Here is a 14,253-nt window from a genome sequence, read left to right on the forward strand (position 1 = left end):
TTGTATTTGCCAACAGACTGATGTCTATAGTAGAATAATCAAATCAATTTATGTTAATCCAAATTAATCAATTTAGTTGAGGTATCAAACCATTTGTGGTGGACCAAAGTAAGTAAACCAATTTATGAGTTATCTCATTTGGAGATTGTATACAATATTTGAACTCTATAATTTGCAGCACACAATATGTCCACTAAAATGAAATCGCAGATAAGTTGCTAATATGATATTATCTTCATAATCTATATATACTTGCTAATTATGTCCATCGTTTTTGCATATATATATAAAAAAGCGCACATGCCGAATCTATCTGTTCACTATATATCCTGTGGCAACAGTCTTTGACGAAGATTAACTAGGCGTAGGCAACCAATCCGAGCTGCAAATTCGAAGAAGGGTCTATGCATGCATGATTATTGATTGTGGGTTACAGTAGTCAATAGATATAATTCTTTAGCTTAAGGTACTACTTTTGATTTTACGTTAGTAGTTACACACGAAGTTGGTGGTTGTTAGATTTGAGTTTAAAGGCAAGTTAATTATAGATAAATTATTATGAACATGAATGGAGTTATATTATTTTATTAGAAACCATTACTCATATTTTTCTAGCGGCACATCACGAAGTTCCGGCACCTGACACATAGTTTAAAGGAAATGTAACTGGAAAACAATACACATAAATTAGTGTTAATAGTTTTACAGTTTATTTAAAATGAATTTCCAAGAACACTAAATACAAATTAAAATAAAACTTTATTTTTATATAGATAATTGGTCTTATGAAGAATATTGAATCTTACATATAAATTAGGTAGCTTGTAACTATTTACTATATCCAACTTTGCTCTTTATGCAGATTGTCTGCACCGTCATCAAATTTGGCCTTATAGATTCTTCTTAAATAGATCCCATCTTCTCTAGCTCTCCAATCCCATAAGCCAGAATTTTTAAATGCTCTAAAGCTCTGACTGTGACTAAATCCAGGCCCTTGTTTTAAGGTACACATAAAACGTGTCGTACCAAATAAATTATGAAAGAAATAATCTGTAAATTGTCCTCCATTTGGTATTACTGTTGGACCAAGTACGTCATTTTTGGAATAGCACCTCATCCAAAGAGTTTTCTTATTTTTGAGTTCGTTCACGATTCTAATTCCGGCGCCGGATACATGGCCAAGCATGCAAAGACTAAAAACAAATACGAAAATTGTGAAATATTTCATTTTTTCTGTAGAGATATTTTGATCTTCTTTTGTCGTGTTGACTTGTTTTTTTCGTCTGTATTTATAACAACATATATGTTGCTATTTTTGAATGTACAGTTTCTTGTTTCTCTGTTAACATAAATGTTCTATTAAATTTTGTCCAAAAAAAAACCTTTTCTATTAATAGTTAATAAAACAAATCATTGGAGACTTTCAATATATGTGGACAAAAATAAGTATATGAACATTTAACTACCAGCCTAGCACAGGTTATCTCATCCATTTGTATTATATCTTTTGTGGCGAACAATATGTTCACCAAAATGAAATCTCAGATAAGTTGCTGATATTAACCTTTATTATCTATGTACTTATAATGTCCATTATTTTGGTATAAACAAAAAGTGCAAATGCCGAATTAATCGATCAACTATATCTTAATAAAATATTTCTTTTACAAGTACTTCAGAGTAATCCTATAGAATCCAGAGTTCATTTTATGGATGCGATGCAACATTTAAGTGGGTCCCAAATTGTTATAGGGAAAAATTAAAAATGTTTAAAAGTTCTAGGATTTCACACTCTTAATTTGGCCTTCCTTTTATAGTTTCATCTCCACTCTTCTTATTCCTCTTCGAGAAAGATATAAAGATCAGCAGTGAGGCATCAATTGCTTTTTTAAATTACACTCCTTTTGTTTCTATATGAGTCTCGCTTCGGCTAAACATCGTATGCATCAACGTGTTTTATAATAACTGATTCTCGATTTTGGGTTCTAATGGATTAATTTTTTGATAAGTAGGTTTTTTTTAGGCCTACTTATATGCTGAATGTGAGGTTCAGTTTAATTCCCCTACAAACACTAACATGTCGATGTAGCTATAGGGGTGTCAATCCAGTCCACTGTTATTGCTAGCAATCAAGACGTGTACATAAGCAACTAAGTCCAGCCAGATTATAATAATGGTGGGTTTCTAGTAACAATCCTAGGTCAGGATTCAAACAAGAAAAACAAGAACTTAAGAGCCCTACTCGATCATTGGGTCGAGTAGAACCAACAAGTGACAAATTTAAGTAACTAAAATGTAATCAAAAGGGGATACAAATAACAGGTAAATAAAAGTGCAATCAACAGGGGATACAAATAAATCTAATAGAAGTCCTAAGGATGGATTCATTGATAAGGGCAACTCTAGGGTTCATCATGTGGCTAACAGGTGAAAGGTAGATACCCTTGACGATAGATTCAAAAACTGAGTCAATCAACTATCGTGACAGAGACCCCCATAACTCTACCACTTCCTAATCTCAACTGTCGTTGATGAAACATAGCAGACCAGGGTTTACGCAACAATCTACCAAAGCCAATAAGCAGACAAACCAATGTCTTGGTCTAGTCTATAAATCTCTGGAATTCGTAGATCAGACATCCATTTGAACGTCTTTTGGACGCTGGACGTCTATGATCGAATCTCCACATTAGCCAGCGAAAACCGCATAGGGGCCAAGTGAATCCAGAAGGGTTCTAACCTAATCTTAACCACCTGACTAACCTAGATATTAATTACCCTAATCTAATCCATCCTCAAGAACCCTAATCGCTACTCAAGCAACATTCTCAAGAACACAAACCCAGAAATTACTGAAATCATACCAAAATGTAGATCTAAACAAGCTAAACAACTTTACTTAAAGAACTAAATGCAAAAACGAAATAGTTTAAGAGTAATTAAGTTTTGAAGATTCATAAACACAAAGAAAAACTAAAGGATAAAAGCTAGATCCTTTGGACAAATCCCAAAGTGATCTATTTATAGTAAAATGTTAAAACCTTATATTCACTAGAAGAAAAGAGAGTTGAGGCGGTTTGGGCGAATGCTCGATCTTGGGGATCGAGTAATGAGGGTGCTGCAAAGTCTGCTCCTTTGTGTCTATGTTCCGAGTGATCAATTGGTCGAGTAGATGCTTCTTCCTCTCCTATCTATATGCTAAGATGTCTGGTTGAGTGGGGAATGAGGAGGATCAAAAAGCTGCCTTGATCGAGTAAGAGGGTCGAGTGAATTGCTGCCTCCTCTGTGGCTGCCTAGATCGAGTGAATGGATCGAGTAGAATGCTTTGCTTCTTCCCTCCTGGTTGGATAGAGTAAAGGGTCGAGTAGAGTCCTTTTAACCTCCTTCTGCACCTGAAAACACACCAAAACATGCAATGTGTATGCAAGATGATCCTAAATGCCTAAGTATGCAAAATAAGCTAAAATGGTGCAAAATGATATTATACATTGAGCAAATGCAAATCTAAATGATGATAAATGCACACCTAAAATGAGTAAAATACAGTGTTATCAACTCCCCCAAACTTATCTCTTGCTTGGCCTCAAGCAAACAAAAAAACTTAAGTTGAAGGAGAGGTTTGAAGGTGGGGATTCAAAAACCGAAGCATGCATATAGAACGGGTAAGCTCAATGTCCAGGTAGCTAATTCTAGGTTGCAAGATGATAGACCCTTACTTCAAAACTTTAGCCATATTCGTCACAATGCAACCTAACAACTTGCCTTAATCTATTCAAGCATTCACATCAACCAATACCCTTTAACATTCATTAAGCACGAACAGTGGATCAAGCAATGCAATGGTTTTGTACTCACTTGGTTTCGGGCTTAGGCTAAGAGACAAAAATGGTCCCTCTCATCATTGGTCGAGTAACAAAGACTCTCAGAGAAAAGATTGAGCTTGAGCAGAATGCTAAAGGTAAAAGCCAATGGACACATACAAGAACAGACTCCCATCTACCCAATGATATAGTATGATAGCTCAAAAGATGATCCCTGTCCCATAGATGTCCTAACTTTACCATTTTTCCCATTCTTTCTCTCTTTTGGTTCAAGTTCTAAAGGGTTCTTTTTTGAAACGATTTAAAAGTCTAGCGGGTTTGGTTTTTTAAACTTTGACAAACTTAAGGCTTTTCTTCTAATCTTAGCATAGAGGGTGTTTTACCCTTTTCTTTGAATCACAATGCCTAACTTCTTTGAATTCCAAACCCTTTACTAGACCAACACTTTTGTATCCCCCTTTAGAACTCTAAACTCTTACTCTCTTTTTTTTCTTTTCTTTTCATTCTCATTCTCATTTCCATTCAATCCATAAACAATCCCAATCCCAAATACAAGTCTCCACCTAGTCCTAGCTAACCCAAAAAGCGTGAGCTAGGTCTACATGGAAGACTGCTCTTGTCGGCTCATACCTAACACGTTATACCAAGCTCAATCAAAAAAGACCCCACAATCACACACAAATGATATTTGGCTTAAAATAAGACTAGGCTAAGGGTATGGGAAACTGCTCTAAAAATGAGAGTCAGGTATTTGGATTAACAGAGGGTGGTGAAGTGAATAAGATAATCCAAGTATGTATATGGTAGCCATGAGTTCACAAACCATGCATAGACATGATAATTACAAATTCAATTTAGGTTCTAGTAGATAGGGAATGGCATCAGATAAGCGAGTTTCGAATCAAAGTAGTATAGTCAAGTTACAAATTCAAAGCAGGATGCAGTCATACTTCAGAGATACAATCGGTTATGCAGCAGAGAACTAACAACTTGGGCATTGAACTTACTTCATTGAATCAAAACATGCTTATCGGTTTGAAATCATCATTATCCCCTATACAAATGAGGAATCCTAAATGCAAATACACTATATACAATCCTAAAGTGATATGCAATCTACATGACACTCTATTTTTGTGAAATCATTTTCTGATTTTTTTTCAAATTTTTATGGTTTTTTCTATGCCTTAGATGATTCAAAATTTGAAATAAGAAAAGAGAACACAATGTTAAACGTGTCTTGAAACCTCCCCCCAAACTTAAATTACACAATCCCTTGTGTAATAAAAATCTGAGAAAAAATTCAAGACCAAAACACAAAACACACAAAGAAAAATAAAAAGAAGCTATGGTATATAAAATGGTTGAGGTGCTGTTACCTTAGTGATCAGGTGAAGTAGGAGGAGAAAAAATCGTCCATACTCTCCTTTGTGTAACTTCAAGGAACGGGTTGTGCTGAACTTGGATTAGCTGGATGTTCGACCCTTTGCTCGGGTTGTTGATTGAGTGGCTCCTCAAGTGGTGCGGTAGAGTGGCTTGCTCCAGCATCTGATTTCCTTGTTCTTCTTCGCTTTTTCAACTTGCTCCTCTTTTCATTTTCTCTAGGTTCGAAGGATGATTGTCTTGGTGGTGAAGGTGCAGCATGGTGTTCCCTCTGCTCATATGAAGACTGTCTTGGTGGTGAAGGCGGATCGAAATGCATAGGTTCGTGACGAGTGGATCCGCTTCTCCCAAAAGGCATGTTCTGTGGCATTGCCGTAGTTTAAGAAGAACAGTTGATGTTGAGTTGGAGGTTGTTAAACTTCTTGTTGAGTGCCGCGAGAGCCTTGTCGTGGAACTTACACCAGCTTTGGAGGAAACCAAGGCGCTTGTGAATTTACTTTGAGTCTTTACTTTGCCTCGGTGCGGAGTACTCCTCAAAGTAAAACTGTTGTGTTATGTAAGACACGTCCATAGGTTCTGCCTCATTATCTGAATAATGGATTGGGGTCTCATCATCATTCACTCCTTCTATCGGCACAACTTCATCACCTGAAGTATAGAGGTTCTCCACTGGTGGGCAAAACTCAATGTTTCCACCATCTCTGATCGAAGTGGAAGCGGGATTTGGGAGGAGTAAAATAGATTGTCATGCTGTGGGGTGATCGAACCTATATTTATATAGGTCATTCTTCTGCTACGACCAAAAACTCTTGGAATTGATAAGGTGTTGCATATCAATCCATCTCGGGGGAATCGGCTTTGAATGTAGAGGTACATTGCATGCTCTCAGAATTGGTGTCACAACTCCTCTCACAACCATTCTTCATGGTTTCTTAAGTCCCTTTAGCCCATCCTCTGTAACCCAGCAGGTGCTCGATTAGGTAGAATGAGACCAAAGCGTTTGTCTGATCTCCAGCTAGAACTGTACCATCTGATGTTAAACCAAGCAACTTTTGCAGCGCTGTCTCCATCAACTCTAGTTCTCCATTAACGAAGGTTCCATTCCTCTCTCTTGCAAATAGCGCACTAGCCAAGGACCTATGAAAGTTTCTAACCACCCGACTCCTTATTTCGTTGCTCTTGGCCCTAGAGGATGAAAATCCATGCTTAGACCCAAGTGTGGCCCAGAATGACTGAAGCTCTCTCTTGTCAAAACGATGACTCGTGTGTTTTGTACTTGGAAATCCATACATCAGCTCAAGATGCTCGATTGGAAGCCGATACTCTACGTCATACACACAGAACTCAAAGTATCCCAAACTTCCGTCTGGCCTGATTTCATCGTCCTCTTACTCTCCATATAAGAACAATTCCACGGATAAAAGAAACTTGATGGTCTCTTCCTCATACCCCTCCATTGGCCGAAACATGTGAATATTCAAGCTGCACTGCTTAAACATATAGTCTACATCATCATAGATGCCGAGTCTCTCCACGGTCTCGGGATGACGGTATCGAGTTCCTAAAAACTCATTGCGTTTCAGCAGCTTGTAGTACTCGTTTCGAGTTGCACACTTCTCAGATTGATCATCTATTTGATCATCACCACCTCCTTTGTTTGATCATCTTTCTCAGATTCTTCATCTACCAGTTCCAACCTCCTCCCCATGGGCTTCATTCCTCGAGTGATGTCTGCCTTGTTCCTCGAAAATTCCCTTGCAGAGGACTTACTCGACCTTCGGGATCGAGTATTTCTAGCGGGAGAGCTGAAAGTTTCTTCTTCTTGCATCACTTCCTCCTCTTGGCTTGATTCACTGTGGTCAATCTCGAAACTTGCTTGTTCGCTCCTGCTCGACCCCATGGGTGATGGTTTTGTAAGTCCTCGAGCTGCTGCATGTGAAGAAGGTGTTGGGTACCTCTTCGATGGGGAGAGAGCTTTGTTCCAAATCCTTGACAAAAGCGAGCGCATGTTTGTCATTGAGAACAAAAGTGGGAGAAACTTAAAACCAAAATTCAGTAGGTTAGGAGATTAGACAATGGAGGAAACAAATGAATCGCGAAAAGTTTTTGATAAGAAAGGGAAGTGAAGGAGGTAAAGAGTGAGAATTATAAGGATTTGAGAATGCTTTGGTATGGGAGGTGGAGAGATGAGGTTGTTGAGTTCGGGAATTGCAATGGGGGGACCAAAGTGATTATTGGGGGGGGGGGGGGGACAAGAAGACAAAGGGACAACAGCGTTTCAATGGAGGCGGGTCACAAGGCATCGGTGTCTACGAAGAGGGTGTCTTTGGTTTCTTCACTTGATCAGACGGTGAGAAATGCTTCATCTTTAAGCACTCGATCAAACGGACCAAAATGAATCGCAAGAAATCACTCGATCAAACGGTGATGATGCTTCTCTCATTTGATCATTCAAATCAACGGCTCAAAACAATCCTCCTCATTCTACTCGATCAACGGTTGAGATCTTTCTTGACTTGGTTTGAATTTACTCGACCGTTGACTTCATAATGATCAATGAAATAAACCTGAAACACTTAAACAAAAACATCAAAAATAACAAGGAAAATAGATAGTTATATACATGGATAGACATGGGATTTCCTCCCAAGCGAGCTTGTTTTAAGTCACTAAGCTTGACTCTTTCAGAGCTTAGTTAGAAAAGAGGTTGAAGAGAGGAACAGAAAAGTCTTCATCTTCAGTGGTTGAATTTTGAGTGCTTGAATCATACTCTACATCCTCTCTAAAGATATGGTAGGATGAATACTCATTTGATTTTTCTTCAAAGTAAGCTTCTTTCTGATCAGCAGAGTAGTCTTCTTCTTCTGAACCAGGCTCCTTTAACCAATCCTCAAATTCAAAACTGGGGTAGCCTTTAACCATTTCTTGAAGTTCCAAGATTGTATGGTTCAGTCCTTCCATCTTGTAAGTTAGCTCCCCAATGGTATCCTCTTGAGCTTTGTATTCTATCCTGAGTTCCAGAAGTTCTTCAGCAACAGAATCATGAATCAAATGTTCTTCTTCAGCATAGGGGTTGGTGGGTTGTTTAGGCACCCCTGGAGAATAAGTTGGAATAGGGATTTCCTCCTCACTCAACAACTTGCTCTGTAGGCTTCTTTCCTCTAAGTGAACTCCTTTCTGGTCTTTTCGTGCAAACCATTCTGTTGTGAAATCTTCGTCCTCCTTGATAGTAGAGTCCTTTTAAGCTCCTTCTGCACCTGAAAACACACCAAAACATGCAATGTGTATGCAAGATGATCCTAAATGCCGAAGTATGCAAAATAAGTTAAAATGGTGCAAAATGATATGATACAATGAGCAAATGCAAAGCTTAATGATGATAAATGCACACCTAAAATGAGTAAAATACAGTGTTATCATTTTTAAATACAAGATCTTAGTTTTTAAATACAAGATCTTTGCAAGAAACAAGCGAGACCAACCAGATGCAACTAATTTGCTACCGCTATTACTCCTCGCAAATTGCGACTGTTTTGCAAGGGATTTAGTTCGTTGCAAAATTTGCAAGGGACTTACTACCGATATTAATTTGTTAGACGCTATTTGCGAGAAACTGCTATTCCTCGCAAATCTCTCGGTAATCATGATTTGCGAGGGATTACCTACGAAATGTTCCGTCGCAAATTAGCTGTTTTCTTGTAGTATATATCCCTAATCACTAAACATGCACTAAGATCAGGTTTGATATGTTCACCTAGGTATTAAAACCAGAGCTATCTGTGTTTAAATACTCAAGCCCATCATTGATAGTTCAGATAATATATTCCCTCTCGAATGCTACCTATTACATATGATCAAGTTCTAGTTAGCTACTCTAGAACTAGCATTAAGAATAATTAAGATGAAGAACTCTAAAGATAATCCTAATATGTTATCAATCTACTAAATCATCTAAATTCGTAATGAGAAACCCCAAACCCAACAAAGAGATTACTCAAACATGGAGATTGAAGCAAAGAACATGATAGAATAAGAAATCTTAGAAGAACTTAAAAAGAGAATAGAGTTTCGAATGATCTTCTATAAAGGGATTTTTACAGTGTTTTGCTCCCAAGAAGAAAATAGAAAAGGAAATTAGCCTCTCAAGCTTTTAAAGAAAAATTATAAAAGTTAGGTTTAAACATTGACCTTAAAAATCTAAATATTTTTTTTTTGAGAAAAATAAAAATAAAAGTTCCTAAAAACGTGTAGGGAAAATAGGGAGAAATTCTGAGGCGAATCTGCAAATCTTCAAAATTTCATAGAGACGCGAAACAATTGTTGTTAGATATTGGTGTCGATTGTCGTCATGGGTGGTGTCGATCGACACCTACGCTAATTTTGATCTGTAGATGGCTTTTGCAGCATAAGTTCTCAGTTTTTCTCGAGAATGCTCCATAATTTCCAAATACATTCGAAACCTGTAAAAATCTGAAAAATACTAGGAAAGACTAGAAATAACAAAAAGACTCTAATAACTATACCAAGATCATACCTAAAATCAGAAAAATTTGAGGTATATAAAAAGGGATCTGGAATATGTTGAATAACTAGGATGGGTACGTGAAACTTAATGCTAAACCTAGCTTTAAAGGATTCAGTTCGCCTCTTGAGGTAAGTGTTTTTATATTTGGTATGAGTATAAAAAGGAAAGAAGATTTTATGATATTAAATGTATGTTTTTTTTTGTAATTTGTAGATTCTCGCCTATGAGTCTTTTCCACTTCTTGGATTGAAATTTAGAGTATTTGTACGAGCAGAGAAGGACTGTCCAAGGATGTGCATGCACAAGTTTAAAGGAACTGGCTTGAAAGGTTTTTCGTTTCAAGAAATATGTAAAGAGCTTGGGAATAGTACGATAAGTTTCTGTGAATCTGCTTAGTAATTTGAGGATATGTAATGAGATTGTGCCGAAGTTAAATGTATATTTTTCACAAGATATTGATAGCATCTCGGAACCAAACTCTGATGAGAAGTCTCTGCTTACGCGGATCGTAGAAGATCATGATGATGATGGCCTAGGTTATATTGATATAATTGTTGACAGTTGGACAGACCGTCTACTAGTACGGAAGAAGAATATTTTTTGGAATGATTTGTACCAGATGGACTTAGATTCTCGACGTGTCATTGAATCTGAAGTCCGTAGAAATGAATTCCCTGGAAAAGAAGTCTCTCGGAATGAATTCCCTACATATGTAGGCCCTGATCTAGCTACAATTCTTGCGTCTATTAAGTCACTCACTGAGGCAATGACCAGAGGCTTTGAGAACATGACACAGAAGCTTGCTGACATGTATGTAAGAGTGTAAGCTCTTGAATTGTATTTGGCAGAGCAAAGAGAGCAGGAAAAGCAATATGGGACACAGACATATTATTATCAGAATGAGGTTGGTTATGGGACAGTTAAGGAAGCAGTGCAACCACATGATTTAGTTGTTTATAGTGAAGTTTCATGTCTCCACAACCTAGTGCCCAAACAAATTTCCCCAATTGCGAACAAGAATGGAAAAATGAAGAAAAACCTGGAGTGTGGACCTGTAATAGCAACTGGTTAGAAGCAAACAAAGGAAGCATCCCAACATATTAAGCCACCTATTATGGAACTAAAAGTGAAGCGAAAGAGAAATAAGTAAGGTTGAGAGTGTTGTAGATTGTGTGGATGTTTATTCTAGATAATTCTGGGCACATGTTGTTTTTATGTTATTTTGGACACATGTATTTTTAGGTTTGATTGGGAACAAAAGTAAGTTAATTATGTTTACTTAGTGATTGCTTCAAGTGTTGGACTGGGTTCAACAAGTATGTAGAGTACAACTGAGTGGGTTCCACTAGTATTTAAAGTACAAATTAGTTGGTTCAACTGGTATTGAGAGTGCAACTGATATTGAGAGCACACCATACATAACAAAGAGTACATAAATTAAACAATTAAACATAGCATACATAATATCTTAACACAACAAAGAGGTATCCCTAACTACCTCCTACGTAGATGGTCCTTCAGCCTACCATTCTCGGTTTCTTTTTGAGCTATTCGATCCTCAAGATCAATGATTTGAGCACGCAGTTCTCGCATTGACTGCCGAATTGATTCCAAGATAGGACTTTGGTAAACATGTTGAATTGCTTATATCTCGCTTTCAATTTTGCTCTGTAATTGTTTTACCTCCTCATCAACCGCTTGATCCCACCACTTATTCAAGTGTTCCCCATCAAGCTAGATTTATATTTTACAATAACTTTAATTAACACCAGGTTCAACAAGTTGAAAAACATAACCTTAGTTGAACTAGTTGATTACTAACTGAAAAATCAAGACATACCCCAGTCACATTCATTGAAAATTTGTATCGTTTTCTTCCTTGATAAGTGCCACTTCTACGCAATGTCAGTGTCACAATTCTTCCACAATAACACCTTCTAGGAACACCCCAATTACCGCCCGCTCTAACCCAACTGAAATCCACATTTGCTTTTGAGTCTTAGCTTTGTGTATACTTGTTTGGCATGAATACAAACACAGATCTTACTTCACAGATAACATAAACAAAACTAAGATCTTGTATTTAAAAATTAAACCATTAGAACCCTAAATCGAGAGTCGGCTATTACAAAACACGTTGATGCATACCAAGTTTAGCCGAATCGAGACTCATAGAAACAAATTGCAGGTAATTTAAGAAAGAAATCTATGCCTCGCTGCCGATCTATATATCTTGCTCGAAGAGGAATATGAAGAGTGAAGATGAAACTATAAAAGAAAGGCCAAATAAATAGTGTGAAACCCTAGAATTTTTAAACATTTTTAAATTTTTCCTATATCAATTTGGGACCCACTTAAATGTATTTTGTTGCATCGCATCCATAAAATGTGGGACCTAAATAATATTCATTTGTATTTATTAAATGGAATTATACACATAGTTGACCACTTGTAGTATCATACACATAGTTGGACTTTTCCATGTTGTCCTTATTTTCAGTTAGACTAGTATGTTTATAACTTATTAAAAGTTGAACACATGAATTCTCTTTACTATTTTGTATTTTCAAGATTTTCATAAAATCATATTCGTTAAAATATTATTTCACTTATTATTCTTCATATTAGCTCATCTCATACTATTTATTCTAGAGAGTTGAAGCGGTTGTTTGAGTTTAAATATCATTATCCAAATTTTTAATTTAATTTAAATAGTAATAATATAATATGCGTGAATATAATAAACCAGTTGGTAAATATTCTATAATCATACAAGGTCAAATATAATGAATTTTATGTCCTTCGTAGATGATCTAGTTGAACTAGTTGCACGTCATATGCCACATTCAACATTGCAGTTTAATGGCAATTTAATCGGGTTATCTGAAGATGTGTTCAAGCAGATTTACCGTTTTAACTAGTTGAACTTAGCCCGGGCCAAAAAATTGTGTTGTGTACTAATGAGACATGTATTGGACTATAATTAAGTTTTGGCCCAAAATTTTGCAACTCTTACTTGACAATGCAAGTGGAATATTGATAATAGGTTTTTTAGTCAATTATCCTAAAACACCAATCATGTCGTTGTAGTATTTTAGGTTGTCAATCCAAATGGATGTGATGCTAACAATCAAGATGTGATCAGAAGTCACTAAGTCAAGCCAAGCAATAACAAATTTTGGTGTGTTCTAGCAGTCCTAAATGAACATGCATAAAACAGAAAATCAAGCAGAAACAATAAAACACTCGACCAACACAACTCGTAGCAGAGCACTGGGTGTGGTCGAGTGACATGTCGAGTAACAGACAGAAAATGTAACAGGATACTCGACTACATAGTCTGTTACCAGACAACTGGGTGGTCGAGTATCAGGTCGAGTAACAGTAAAGAATTGCAGAAACTAAGCAACAGATGACAAGATGCAGTAAACAGCAGTAGAGTAACCAATAAAATCAATCGGATAAAGAATTTTCGAGGATGGGGTAATTGAGTAGTTTCGTTTCCTCAGTTTACAGGTGATTGACATGCTCAATAAATTATCCCTAGACAACAAGTTCATTAACCAAATCTAAGTGCCACCGCAACAGAGACCCTCAAGTTAACCTAGTCCCAGACTCAATCACCATTGACGAGAGCTAACATAACAGGCATTACGAATCAACAAGTTAAAGCCAAAACGCTCCCTGCAACCAATACCTTGGTACAGGGCCACGAATCTCTGGAATTAGTGGTTCAGACATTTCATCGAACACCTTTTGGGCGCGGAAATGTCTGGGCTCAAATTCCAGTTGATCATAAAGCAATAGGCATTAAGAACAACTAATCCAGAAGGGATCTATCAATCAATACTCAACCACCTAGCATACTGAGAATTCTACACTACTCTAACCCATCCTCAGAAACCTATTCACTACTCAGACATCATAGCAGAAAGCATAAACGTTGAATGGAATGAAGACATGATAACAACAGTGTAATAGCAGAATGATAACAGGATGAACAACAGTAAACGAAATCAAGAACAAATACTGAATACTGAATAGATAAAGAGAAATCCGGATTATAAAAGGTCTAGAACACAGTGTCTGCGGAATAAAACTAGATAAAAACTTGTTCTCGAAAATGTTAAAACATGCTACTTATAGCAAAATATTCTGAAACCCTAATACTCAAAACGACGCAGTATTGGGACGGATTAAGAACTGTACTCGACCCCGGTGGTCGAGTGAGAGGTCGAGTGAATAGCTGGAGTCTTCTTTTCTTCCTTGTGCTCGAGTGTCTGGTTGAGTGCGGAAAGGAGAAGACTCTGAAGCCCGCCATCGAGTAGGTAGTCGAGTGGTGGTGATGGAGATACTCGACTTCTTGGTAGAGTGACTTGATCGAGTGGTGATCTGGTAATGGAGGTGAAGATACTCGACCTCGGGGTCGAGTGGAGTGATCGAGTGATGGTCAGGTGGTGGAGGTGAAGACACTCGACCAGGGGGTCGAGTGATATGATGAAATCGTGAAATTCCCTACTTGAC

General features: G+C 37.2%; 3 pseudogenes across 3 annotated transcripts; 1 reads left to right on the top strand and 2 right to left on the bottom strand.

Annotated features, from left to right (window-relative positions):
* Window positions 1–835: 835 nt before the first annotated feature.
* AT3G30714 lies at window positions 836–1,228 on the bottom strand (annotated as a pseudogene). Its single transcript has one exon.
* Window positions 1,229–5,153: 3,925 nt separating this feature from the next.
* AT3G30713 lies at window positions 5,154–8,463 on the bottom strand (annotated as a pseudogene; the record flags this gene model as incomplete). Its single annotated transcript has 1 exon — window positions 5,154–8,463.
* A 1,308-nt stretch (window positions 8,464–9,771) lies between these two features.
* On the top strand, window positions 9,772–11,050 carry AT3G30715 (annotated as a pseudogene; the record flags this gene model as incomplete). Its single annotated transcript has 1 exon — window positions 9,772–11,050.
* Between the last annotated feature and the right edge of the window lie 3,203 nt (window positions 11,051–14,253).

Source organism: Arabidopsis thaliana, chromosome 3 (genome assembly GCF_000001735.4).
Source record: "Arabidopsis thaliana chromosome 3, partial sequence".
NCBI lineage: Eukaryota > Viridiplantae > Streptophyta > Magnoliopsida > Brassicales > Brassicaceae > Arabidopsis > Arabidopsis thaliana.